Source organism: Diorhabda sublineata, chromosome 3 (genome assembly GCF_026230105.1).
Source record: "Diorhabda sublineata isolate icDioSubl1.1 chromosome 3, icDioSubl1.1, whole genome shotgun sequence".
Taxonomy (NCBI): domain Eukaryota; kingdom Metazoa; phylum Arthropoda; class Insecta; order Coleoptera; family Chrysomelidae; genus Diorhabda; species Diorhabda sublineata.
This window is the reverse complement of record NC_079476.1, coordinates 40,522,420-40,536,022: the sequence shown is the minus strand read 5'-3', so window position 1 is coordinate 40,536,022 and position 13,603 is coordinate 40,522,420. Positions and strand designations below refer to the sequence as shown.

Here is a 13,603-nt window from a genome sequence, read left to right as displayed (position 1 = left end):
CGAGGACCTTTTAATAAATATTGACGTTTTAGTTTTAAATTTACGCAACGTAAAAATATATTTCAATTTTTTTTTTCTCGATATATAATTTCACATCAAAATCTTGTTACAAACATTAATAGCTCTGTGGTTTCTTCAAAATCTAGATAATCGGTTTCTGCAATTAATAGTTCTGTGGTTCCCTAATTATAGTACTTATTAGCTCTGTGATTTCTTCAAAGTCTAGAACTGTGGTTCCCTAATGGTGAACTTGTTGATTTAAATACGGACTAGATTTGTGTTTTTTGCAATTAACAGTTTTGTGGTTTCCTAATGATTAACTTTTTTATTCCAGTATTGATTAGTTTCTTTCAGTACTGAATAGCTCTGTGTTTTCTTCAAAGTCTAGATCTGTGGTTCCCTAATTGTGAATTCGATGATTTTGGTACGGATTAACTATGTGGGTTTCGCAACGAATAATTCTGTTTTTGAAATCAACAGTTTTGTGGTTCTTGAAGTGAATTGTTTTGTGGTTTCCTAATGATTAAATTTTAATTTCAGTACTGATTAGCCCTGTGGTTTCTTCAAAGTCTAGATCTGCGGTTTCTAATGACGGAATTGTTGATTTTAGTACTGATTAGCTCTATGGTTTCCTAATGATTAAACAGTTTCTTTCAGTACTGAATAGCTCTGTGTTTTCTTCAAAGTATAGATCTGTGGTTCCCTAATTGTGAATTCGATGATTTTATTATGGATTTCGCAACGAATAAATCTGTTTATGTAATTAACAGTTTTGTGGTTTCCTAATGATTAAATTTTAATTTCAGTACTGATTGGCCCTGTGGTTTCTTCAAAGTCTAGATCTGTGGTTTTCTAATGACGAAATCGTTGATTTTAGTACTGAATAGCTCTGTGGTTTTCACAACGAACATTTCTGTTGTTTCTAAAATGAATAGTTCTATGGTTCCTCAATTAATTTTACTACTGATTAGCTCTGTGGTTTTCACAAGGAATAATTCTGTTACTGCAATCAATAGTTTTGCGATTATTGTAAAATGAATAGTTCTGTAATTGCCGTTTGATTAACTTGTAGATTTTAATGCTGATTACCTCTGCGATTTTCAAAACTAATAGTTTTATGGTTTGTGCAATGAATAATTTTGTGGTTCCTTAATGATTAGGTCTATGATTCAAATTAGTTCTATGATTTTCACTACTAATAGTTCTGTTGTTACTGCAATGAATAATTTTGTGGTTCCCTAATGATTATAAACTAGTTCTATGGTTTTTGTAATGGATAGTTTTGTGATTTGCTAATGATTAGGTCTGTGACTCCAAACTAGTTCTACGGTTTTTGCAATTAATAGATCTATGGGTTCTTACCGACTTTGGTCTCTATTGTGAGAATTACTTGATTTTAGTTTTTTTTTATTTATATGTCGTAATAGATGCCTTTTTAGTTACGATTATCGGGGAAAAATCGCACATTGAGACATTAATCACTTTATTTTGTATACAAATAAAAACGTTAATTGATTAAATTGTTACAAAATGTTGTTGACATTTCGAAATGTTTATTGGAAGGTTCTTTCGTACCTAAGTGTGTATATTTTGCAACTTCGCAGTGCCAAAAAAAATTTTTATAAAGAGTGATATAGTGTGACGGGTCCGCGGATGGCTGTGTTATCTACTTATTTACACTTTTTTAAGTTGTAGGTCTTCGTATGGTAAGTTTTAATATATTATGTAATTATTTGACTGTATTTTTTTTTAAATTGAGACTAATAAAATAATTTTCATCGTAACTAAGGTATATGGGATAAAAAAAGGTCCTTTTCCTCTTGTATACATACAAAATATTACATATCTTCAATCGATTTAAAATTAGCCTATGCAACATTTTTAGAGTATCGATTACGAATGATGTGAAAATTGATGAGGTGCTGCTCGTTTGTGAAAATACTGGCAGAATACTAGAAATTTCTATTTGGGACAAAGCTAAACTTACAAATTAAGCCTTTTTCGACCAAACTTTATTTGGAAAAGTCTTGTTTCGGCCAAATTTAACTCTGTCAAGTCAATCGTAGACTGAATTGAGTACATGAAAGAAAAGACTTTGACGAAATTGAACTGAGACCAATTTTTGGGCTAAAATGAAGCCAAATTTAGACAATATTTAACCGATTGCCATAAAAAGCTTGCTTTTTAGCTAAATTGAATTTGAAAGTGCTAATTTTTGGATAACTTCAACTGGAAAAGTTAATCTTGATAAGGAGCCAGTTTTTGGCTAAATTAAGCTTTACAATAATTACCTTTTGACCAACTTTGATATAATTAAAATGGGAGAAAATATAATTTTTACTGGGAAAGTTGATCTTAAGCTAAATTAAATTTAACATTGATCAAATCAGCTTTAGAAGAGTAATTTTTTTCATCAAATTGAAGCTGGAAAAGCCAATATTTGACGAAATCAATCTGCACAACCCGTACTTAGAAAAGTTAATTTTTTATACAAAATTTAACTCGGAAAGTCAATTGTAGGCCAAATTAAACCTAAAAGGCCAATCACTGTCCAAAATCAACTTGAGAATAGTCAATTTTTTGACAAACTTCAATTTAATAGGGCCAAACTCATAAAATTAGATTTGGAGGAGCCAATTTTTGACTAAACTTCAGGTGAAAATTTTATCGTTAACCAAATTATAGAATAGTCATTTTTTGACTAGAATTTCTCATCAAATGAAACTTGGAGATGCAAATTTTTCGACAGATTAAACTTGGGAATGTCAATCTGTACAACTCATACTTAGAAAAGTTGTTTTCCGAAAAATTTACTTCGGAAAGTCCAATCTTGACAAAAAATTTAACTCGAAAAGCCAATTGTTGACCAAATCAATCTTGGAAAAGCAATCTTTTGATAAATTCAACTTGAAGCATCAATCTGCACAATTTATGTTTAGAAAAGATGATTTTGCCGAATAATTTAATTCAGCAAAGTGAATCTTTTCTGAATTCAATTTATTAAACCAATTTTTGGTTAAATTAAACTGGATAAAAGTCCAATCATTGATCAGAATCAGTTTTAGGATAGTCAATTTTTGACAAACTTCAATTTATTAAATCCAAATTCATATCCAATTTTTGACCACATTTTACTTAGAAAAAAATCAAAATTCCCACCAAATTAAAATCGGAAAAGCCAATCTTTGACCAAAACCTATTTGGAAAAATAATTTTTTGACAATTTCAAATCTGAAGAAGCAATACACACCAATTATACTCAGAAAATCCAGTTTTTGGACAAATATTTAACGAAACAAAGCCAATGGTTGCCCAAATTTAGTACAAATTCAACTTGAGCCCAATTTAATTGAAAAAATCCAAATTCAACGTTGAAAACTCCAATATTATAGAACGTAAAACTTATTTTGAACCAATTTTATATAGAAAAAGTCAATCTTATACCAAATAGAAAACTTTAGAAGCGTTTCTAAATATGGTTTCTATTTTACATTTCCCAAGAACACAATTTTCCAGTTGAAGAAAAGTTTCAAAGACTCCCGGCAAAACAAAATATCTCAATTGGGATAAATTAGCCTAAATTTGTATATTTGAAGAAATATCTCGAAAAAAAGTATTTGAAAACCTGATAATATCGACTCAAACTTCAAAAATTTAATGGATAATCACATCCTGGCTTAAATAATCCTTTCGAAAGTTTCGTGTGCAACTTTAGAAATCGTCGCAACCAAAATTAATTCAATTGAAATTTGAATCAAACGAAATATTTCGAATTAGTACGAGATTAGTATAAATTACTATTACCTGGAAATGAATGTAGATAAGAAAACAAAATATGAATGATGAAACGCAGTTGATCAAAATAGCAAAATAATATTAACCAATTTTTGATCAAATTGAGCTTAAAAGACCAATCATTGATCAAAATGGTCATTTTTTTGATCAAACTTTGATTTGGTGAATACAAATTCGTATATTGCAATTTGGAAAAGGCAATTTTTGACTAAAATTACTTGGAAATTTGATGTACCAAGTCATTTTTTGACCAAAATTTACTCGAAAAATCAAATTTCACCGAAAAATTGGAGTTTATGAAGGCAATTTTTGACCATATCAAACTTGAAAAAGCAATTTTTCGACAATTACATCTTAGATAGAACAGTTTTTACAACTTATACTTACAAAAGCTACTTTTCGGAGAAAATTAATGCGGAAAAACCAATCTTCAACGAAAGCCTCAACCAAAAAATTTTTTTTTATCTAAATTGTCAGTTTAGTAAATCCAAATTCGTATAATTCAATTTGGAGAAGCCAGTTCTTGACCAAATTCAATGTGAAAATTTTATTTTTAATCAAATAATAGAAAAGTCATTTTCTGACTAAAATTTCCCGTAAAATCAAACTTGGAGAAGCATTTTTTTTGATGAATCCAACGCAACCTGCCCAATTTATATTTAGAAAAGTCACTTTCCGGACCGAATTAAATCGGAAAATTCAGTCTTCAACAAAAAATTTAACTCAAAAAACCATCATTGAACAGAAATAGCTTAAAATAGTCAATTTTTGATAAACTCCAATTCAGAGAAAAATTCAATTTGGAAGGGTCAATTTTTTTGACTTAATTTAACGTGGAAGCTTAATCTCAAAGATGAAAAAGCCAATCTTGGGTCAAATTAAACAGAAAACTAATTTATTGATAAACTTAACGCAATATGAAATATGGAAAGCCAATCTGCAGCAAAAACTACAACTTAAAAAACCATCATTGACTAGAATCATCTTTAGAATAATCAATTTTTGACAAACTTCATCTCAGCAAAGCCAAATTCTTGAAATTGCATTTAGAAAAGCCAATTTTTGACCAAACTTTACGTGAAAACTTAAACCCAAACCAAATCTTAGAATAGTCATTTTTTGACTAAAATTTTCCGTCAAATCAAAGATGGAAAATCCAATCTTTGACCAAATCTAACTAAAAACCAATTTTTTGACGAATGCAACGCAACATGTATAATTTATACTTGGAAAAGCCACTTTTCGTATTGAATTAATTCGGAATTGCCAATTTCCCATATAAAATTCAACTTGAAAAGCCAATTATTGATGAAATTGATTTCAGTAAGCCAATCATTGACCAGAATCAGCTTTAGAACTGTCAATTTTTGAACAAACTTCAATTTATTAAATCCAAATTCATATAATTCAATTTTTTGTTTACTATATTCTAACGAAGGCCGGAATAAAATTTTTGAGGTTATTCAACGCTGCTTTTTCGATGCCAATCGTTAAACACCACCTACTGGTAACGAAAGAAACTAAACTAACAATAATTGATTAGAAAAACTACACATACAACAAAATAATTGATATAACGTTAATAGATTTAAGAAAAACTATTGTATGAAGGAATTTGTTTTGGAAAGCGAAATCTATCGTCCTTGTCCATACGTATACGACTATAAATAGAACCAAAACTCTTAAGGTTGTCTTACACCTACCGATTATTCTACCGTTGTATATATTTACCATTGCATATCGAGATTAGAGAAAATTTGGTGAAAAATATAAAGAAAATTAAAAAAAAAAAAATAAACTGGGAATGAGTCGCATAAACTAAATTTGCCGGTTTTGTAAAATTACACACTGGAACATCCATACAGAACTGCAGGTTGTATCAACTCGCCATGCAAAAATTAGGACGCAAGCCGCGGATGATCGTCCACCATTTTGATTGGTAGTGACCAAATGGCGCCTGCAACAGTTAATAGTAGAGGCTCACATCACTGAAAGAGATCAGTGGACTAGTGATTCCAAGTCCGCTATATTAAATAATGCAGTAACGTGGTGAACGATTGACTCAAAGTTGAATAGTTTAGACGGAACAGTCTTCCGCAGAAGACACCTCGAAATAAACGAATCTTTTTTCGCTTGGGGCACGCGCTACCGTCTTCCAAACCATTCGCTGTAATAAAATAGCTGCAAGATCCAGATCGTTTGGGTTCCCGGTCACTCTGGCAGTAAGGGCTCGCTAGACCAGTATCAACCAAATCCAAAAGTGTTTCTAACGCGTCTCTTGGGAGGCGGCACACATAGAAGGACCTTCCGCCACTTACCGAACAACTCGCTTGCCTAATGACATCAAAAGGTTGAAACCAAATTACCTGATAGGCTTCTCAAAGGAAGGTAAAGTCAAATGGGGCACGACGAGCCAATCAGAAGAACTATGGCTACCCACTAAGCTACTATGAACCTTTCCGCAATTTGAAATATGAATGTGGGGGTTGGTTGAGAGAAAGTACAAAACTGAACAATGTCTTGTACGAATTTACTAATCGATTTCATCATGAGTACAAATTAGAGATGGCTAAAACTAGGGGTTATTAGTGAAAATAGATTTTCCGTTTCAAACCTAAGACAACATCTATTTTGGATATTAATTATTACTACATGTATGTTGAGTGTAATGGACAGCACTGTAGATACCACAATGCCGCGGGGTAAACAAAAACTACGTAAAACAAAAGAGGTTAAATCCTTCTACGTCACGTACCGAGAAACTTCGCTATATAATATAATAAAATTATCTACAATACACTTTTAAAAAAGGGTTAAGGGTAAAAATTGATTCTACTCTGAAAATGAGACTGATTAGTGCTGTACAAGGACAGTTTTAACTCGTTAAAGTCTCGTCGAAATTTAGATCCGCTGGAAGATGATAATCAAAACTCGAAGAAATATTTGATAATAGGGTGGGCGTAATCCATGTTCATTCAATATTTTAAATTTTGGAATAATACACGCGAATTTATCCAAAAAATTCTGTTCTAGCATCGCTACATTAGTTATAACAATTTTTCATTCTACTTGAACTAAGAATGGGAAAGTATGATCAGTCCTAAGTCACTTGGGGAGTTCCCATGAAGGCTATCCAGAATTGGGGAATACCCGTACGTCGCTGGCTTTAAATCAAGGCCCTAAGTTTGAATATTTTACTATCATTCCTTCTGGGCTTAATAAATTTTTACCCAAATCTAGTCCTGAATATGTATGTTGGTTAAATACAACCCGGGTATTATTTTTCTTCGGGACGTTAGCCTTCGAAGGGTGCTTAAAGATAGTTCAAGAGGAGGCACTCATAATGAGGAATGCACGTTTTGTTGCAGGAAAAACATCGATTTCCTCCAAAAGTGCAGCCACTTCAATATCTTTTTTCCCTTCAAATCCATATGAAAAATGAAGGTTGTGTTTTCGTGTGAAATATAATTCAAAGGCTGATTAACGACCTTTATCAGTAATCAATCGTAGTTTGTTTGAATAGGCTCTGATATAGGAATAGCTCCTCTGCAGGGCTGGGGTTGTGGTGGTTTCGTTTGGTTGGGTTTGATTAACTATTCCTAAGGGGAGATTTTGGCCAAAAAGAAACCTATCGAAGCCAAAACGGCCCTTGTCGAATTGTTTTTTTTATTATTGAAAGGTTTTTTTTGGTTTTTTGAATATTGTGCTTTTTTATTTTAAATTTAATTTGAGGCGGGCGGCTGCATTAACAATTCTTATAGTAGTCGCTAGATGGCTCTAGATTGGTTATATCGGTTTGTAATACTTTCATGTTTGCTTCTAGAAAAATCTATTTAAGTATAAACAGAAAAACTAGTAATGCTTTAAGAAATCTATCGTATTTTCGTTATAAGCTTTTCTTCTATGAAAATTTGTAACCATTGAAAATTGTGCCAATATTTTTGCAAACGAGTAACTCTCAAGTATCACGTTAATCTTTTTTCAACTAAAAATTTAAATGAACCATATACCCTTTGAACAAAATTTATACGTTTGTATAGGCAATGGAATATAAGTATTAATTAGATCAGTGGTTCCCAAACTTATTTGGTCTACAGCTCGACGTTTTAGAAAAAAAAAATGATACTTAGTGCCTCCTTGAAATATTTATTTTTTTTAAATTTGAATACGCAAGTAAATGTTTGTATTCTTTTGTAAATATAGTGAAAAATAAAAATTAATGTTTGAAAATTATGAAACATCTAGCTGGAGTATGTGTAAGGTATGTGGTTGTTGGAATAAAAGGACTCTAAAACATTCCAGAATGTTCCGGGATGTACCCGAACCTTGAAACGACTAATCTTGTTTTATATCTTTCCAATAAAGCTCCATCGTATCATTTTTCATGAAAAGGAAATGGGAAAACATTCCAGAATGCTCTAGATATTTTTAGAGCGCGAAAAGTTCAGTTTTTTAACTATTCAAGTGAAATTGGGAAATATCCCTCACTGAAAGGAAATAAAATAACATTCCAGAATTCTGGATTGCTCTAGACTAGTCTAGACATTGATTGAGGACGAACGTTCGTGGTCTTATATCTTTAAAAATATGCCATTCAGATGAAAACAGAAGGAAAACCTTATTCTAGAATGTTGTAGACATTTTTAGAGGTTTAAACTTCTAGATCCTAAAGGAAAAAGAAGACGAAAGATAGTAAAAAACATTCTAGATTGTTATGGAATGATCTTGAATATTGTGGAATATTCTAGACATTTTTAGAGAACGTATTTTCCAGTTCTTGTATCTGCTCAATGAAAAACGAAAACTTCTTCTTGGACGTGAGCCAAAACATTCTGGAACACTCTTGAATATTCTGGATTGCTTTAGAAATTGATTGAGGACGAACGTTCGTGGTCTTATATCTTTAAAAATATGCCATTCAGATGAAAACAGAAGGAAAACCTTATTCTAGAATGTTGTAGACATTTTTAGAGGTTTAAACTTATAGATCCTAAAGGAAAAAGAAGACGAAAGATAGTAAAAAACATTCTAGATTGTTATGGAATGATCTTGAATATTGAGGAATATTCTAGACCTTTTTAGAGAACGTATTTTCCAGTTCTTGTATCTGCTCAATGAAAAACGAAAACTTCTTCTTGGACGTGAGCCAAAACATTCTGGAACACTCTTGAATATTCTGGATTGCTTTAGAAATTGATTGAGGACGAACGTTCGTGGTCTTATATCTTTAAAAATATGCCATTCAGATGAAAACAGAAGGAAAACCTTATTCTAGAATGTTGTAGACATTATTAGAGGTTTAAACTTCTAGATCCTAAAGGAAAAAGAAGACGAAAGATAGTAAAAAACATTCTAGATTGTTATGGAATGATCTTGAATATTGTGGAATATTCTAGACCTTTTTAGAGAACGTATTTTCCAGCTCTTGTATCTTTATAAACAGGCTGCTCAATGAAAAACGAAAACTTCTTCTTGGACGTGAGTCAAAACATTGTAGAATGATCTGAAATATTCTGTCCTGTTGTGGAAATTCTAGTCTTTGTATCTAGAAAAACGTGCCAGTGAAAACGGAAACTTCTTCTTACCTTTGCGATAGGAGAATATTTTAGAAAGTTGTAATTAACTATCGAATGTTCTAGAATTTTCTAGAAGGCGAAAATTCTAGATTTTATATCTTCAATTATATATATAAATACGGAATCATTTTTACGTCACTTTCTTTTATAATACGAGTAAAAGTTGAAGTTTTGAATTCGTAGTATTCATTATTTTATCACCTCCATTTACCAAGGGGCTTTAATCTCATTTTGGGAACCACTGATCAATATTAATCAATCGGTACATATAGAATAACATGCATGCGTTACAATATTTTTCGACAATTCGATAACAAAAATATTCTTTCAAGTAAATTCATTTCAACTGACAGCCGTTTTTTTGATTTATAAACTTTAGATTTACGTTTTATCTCATGATTATATTTAACGGTGGACATCCTGTAGTATAGATTCTTTGCTTTTACTCTTAACTGCAGATTCGTAAAAATAACTTTTTATAATCGGTTCCATTAATTTTTTTTATCGGAATCGACTCAGTGCAGAAGTCGAATGGTTATTGAAGAAGAGGATTAAATTTTAGTGCGTCGGTACTTTCGTAAAAAAAAGGTACGTCATTAGGATAAGAAACGTGCGTCAAAAATTAATAATAACAGGACCGGATTTAGAGGTTTGGAGATGAAGTTGAATCCCACAAAAAATAACTTTCTGTTCGATTTATGATTACAATAAAACACGTTGGTTTATCGTTTTCCGGATCGTAGAATCCATTCGTCTTATCAATAATTGGATTGGTTGATATTCGGTATTGTTTTTTGAACTGGATTTATGAATTACTGCAGTAGAAAAATCGAAAATACTTTATTAATGCAATTTTTATTTGCATTGAATTGGAAACTGTGTCTTGATGTTGTTAAGCAGATCGACGAATGGATCCATTTTTTGGTTAGGTTCATTTAACATTAGTTTCGATTATGTTAGGTTAGGTTAGATTTCCTTTCGTTTAGGTTAGGTTTTGTTTTGTTTAGGTTAGGTTATTTTAATTGGGCGATAACTCGTTTCGTGTAATTCTTGTTAACTAATCCAATTATTAAAAATACCAAAAATGGATTCCGCGATCTTGAAAATGCCAAATTATCGTGTTTTTATTATTCGAAACCAAAAGTAATTCCATTATCTGAAGTCAAATTGTGGGGAAACTTATTTTGTCGAAAAATTGTTGATTCCAAAGATTTTTCCCTGAAGTTTTCATGGCGGAGTTTCCGAGGTTGTAGCCTCAGAATCTGGTCCTAAATGATAATATTATGTCATTATGAGACGCACGTTTAGAAGGGAAACGGGCGAAATATATTTTGATTATAAATAAAGATGAGAAAACTTTTGGTTACTTGATTGGTTTTTTTTTTATTTATCCTGCTTTACCTACCTACACTATCCAACATGTTACTCATCGAAATTAAAAAAAAATGCTACAAATGGAAAAATTTAGCTTTTTATGGGTTATCAATAGAATGAATAAAAAAATGATCGTAAATTATATTGGTACAATTAACGATGAAATAATTTACAAAACGATATATTTATATGTGTCACAAGACGTCGAATGACTATATTCGATGACAAATCGAACTATCCCTTGATAAAATCAAAAAAATAATTTATATAGAATCGGCAAACACGTTATGTTAAACAAAAAACGTGAGTTTAATTGTCGAATCATTGAATATTGTTACGAACTCGTCCGCGACATGAACCGTGAAACCGGTACTATTCGATTCTATTAATGTAATAGAACAGTTCGATTATGTTAACGGTATCGGCTTCACGGTTCATGTCGTGGACGAATTCATGACGATTAATCATCTCAACGATAGATAGTTTCGATTTATATTATCGACATTCATAAATATTTAAAAAATTACCTTTTTAGACCTTTTTATATGGTCTTGTTGATTTTCGGTTGGTTTTGAATAGAAATTCTGTTCATTATAATCTTTTTGTCTTCTAAATTCAACTTTTATTAAATATTCATCTTTTTATTATCGTTAGTGGAAGATTTTTTCTAATATTTTGAAGAACATCAATTTTTTTCATTTTTCTTTAAATTCGTATTCGAATTTCTCGTGGTTTTTTTCAAATTAAAATCAATGATTTTCTAATCTGCCAGCTTTAAATACTGTAAACTTCGATTCTTACCAATTTACTTTCAAAATAAATCGTTTCAGTTTTATTTAAAACACCACACACAAGTAATATTTAATAAATAATTGATTTTATTTGAAAATAATTAAAAAATATTACGTTATGTTTACTCAAGCTACGTATTGATTAAATCTGTTGTTACATGAACTTGACATCAAATAAAAATCGAGTCATTTGATTCTCAGTATCCGTTATTTATTTTAATATTAGATATTTACTTAAAACGTATCAAAATACTAACAAAATTAATATTAAGGTATACGCCCATCGGTTATTTTAATACCATGTATTTACAAAAACTATACGTTTACAAAATGATCAAATTACAGTGAATTTTAAATAATTTGAACGCCTCTCAATAACCGAACATAAAAACATCTAAACGTTGATAAATTCAGATTAAAATCAATAACAATTATCACAAATTCATCGATTTGTTAATAACATGATTGATAGTGTAGGTGGAGCAAATTTAAATGATTGTAACACTATAAACGAGATTACCACAATAATTTTTTTCCAAATCGAAAATTTATTTGTCGTAATCGAAAGTTTTTTTAATCTGTCAGTTCTAACTTGACTTGAGCGGAGTATTTTTTTATTTTCGATTTCGGCGTTATAGTTTTTCCAGATTGTAGATTATAAAAACCCTTGCCGACAATTTTGTTTGATCTACCATAGGCGTAGATACCTCATTTTATAAATTTATTATTTATATAAATACTTTTAAAAACATTAAATCATAAAACGTAAATAGACGAGTAAAATGTAACTGTTCGTGAGGGAGTTTGGTTTAAACAGGGTACCAGAGCCCTTTTTGTACCCCATTCGTCTATTAGAACTTCGGTATTATTTTATTTGACGCTATGGAACTATCTCTGACGATTCGGTTATTGCTTTATTCAGTTTTTTGTGTTTAAAACTTGACGCAATGTTTCTAATTGTATTCTGGATAATTTGCTAACTTTTGTTGACCTACGTTTACAATCTTAGTTAATTTTTCAACTGATTTCGGTTCTGTGAAACCACAGCAACCCCTTTCGTGACTATTCGATAATTTTTTTTTAAACATTCGAATATATTTAAAATAACTGTGTTTGTATATTTAAATCTTTATTATTAAATTCATAACTGTCTTTATTCTCACTACACTGTGCATTTTCATTGTCTTCATTCGCCCATGGTCTAAAGAACGCCATATTTAAATAAATCTCACCAAACCATGCCACTGCTTAACGAAGACTGTCTAACAGGAATATTTCAAAGAAATTATTTACGTTCAAATTCATCCTGATATATTAGTTTTGCGATTGGCGTTATTTGATTCTTTTTAAATTCCTTCAAAGCTGTTTATTTATAAACAATATTATTGAAGGGGTTGAACCCTTATACGTGATTTTTTAACGTCAGGGCTAGTAGAGTCATGAAGAAAATAAAAAATATGAACTTGAATGAGACAAAACGAAGTTTAGTAGTTAGAATATTTAATAATCGACAACTTAATCACAAAAAAATAATTATCAATAGTACAAATTTTTTGATCTCACGTTATAAGTGAATTACTAAAGTGAGGGACCAAAAACGTAGCTAGTCCGTAGCACTAGAGGGTGTAATTCGTAGTAATAATAGAAATAATCATCAGATCAAATGGTAGGGGTAAGTGGGGAAGCTACCTCAATAAAACGTTTCGAGGATTGATGAATTTTGACAAACTTGTATTCGTTGTTTTACAAACAACCATCAAAATACTCTGTAGCACAATCATCAACAGTCTTTTTCGTAATAGCTTTCGTAGATTAGTACAGTAGATTCCATCTACTCACCTTAAATCCAACTTGAGATGTAGCTTTAAGTTTGCTAGAACTCTTTGAAATTGATTGTTTGACAGCTTCTAGTTGTTCCTCTATGACAAAAAAAATGTGTAATTTTACTCTGAAATAACGAATTGCATCATAAATACAAAGCTATGCCCATGCGTATCCTTTCTCGACATGTCTTGTCCCAAACCGTTCAAAATTGAGCATCACCAAAATATTTACCATGGATTATTG

General features: G+C 30.9%; 1 protein-coding gene across 2 annotated transcripts in view; it reads left to right on the top strand.

Annotated features, from left to right (window-relative positions):
* LOC130441580 (serine/threonine-protein phosphatase 1 regulatory subunit 10-like) overlaps nucleotides 1-13,603 on the top strand; it is a 34,146-nt gene that overhangs the window by 10,036 nt on the left and 10,507 nt on the right. The window lies entirely within an intron of this gene.